Below are 717 nucleotides of genomic sequence, written 5' to 3' on the forward strand. Positions count from 1 at the left end.
TGTGGCTTGAATTCAGTGCGTGGGGGTCAGTGGACAAACTGTCTGTGGGCCCTGGACCCAAAAAGAACAATTTCTCCAACCACCATTTCTCCTTTGGCCAGTCAATGTGTCCTTTGGTAAATTTCAACCTATTCAGTACATGTCTTTTTTTCAGCAGTGGGACTTTGCGGGGGGGCTTCTAGCTGATAGCTTTGCTTCACTCAGCCTTCTTCTGATCCTAACAGAACTCACAGGTAACTTTAAGTCTTCTTTGATATTCCTGGAGCTGATCATTGGTTGAGCCTCTGCCATTTCCCCCCCCACGTCGTTCAGGCTTTGGATGCCATTTCAAATCATTTTGGATGAGCAGCCTATACTTTTCTGCACTTCTTTATATGTTTTCCCCTCTTCAATCAAATTTGTAATCAAAGTCCGCTGTTCCTCAGAGCAATGTCTGGAACGACCCATTTTGCGGAGTATTTCAGCGTGAAATGCACTATTACCAGCATGCACAACATTTGCCTCCTTCCTTAAATATGGGCCATAATTGACACCTGGTTTCTTCACAGAATCCATCACCTCACTGATTGAATACAACACTGCTGTTATTTTGAACATGCCCCTTTAAATTACAGATTCAATTACACAGAATGAGCAGCATGCACGTCATGTCTATTGGATGTTGGTTTTCTATGACTCTACAACACTTACTAGTAAATTATTTGCCATGTAGAAATA

The sequence above is a fragment of the Etheostoma spectabile genome, chromosome 1 (genome assembly GCF_008692095.1).
Source record: "Etheostoma spectabile isolate EspeVRDwgs_2016 chromosome 1, UIUC_Espe_1.0, whole genome shotgun sequence".
NCBI lineage: Eukaryota > Metazoa > Chordata > Actinopteri > Perciformes > Percidae > Etheostoma > Etheostoma spectabile.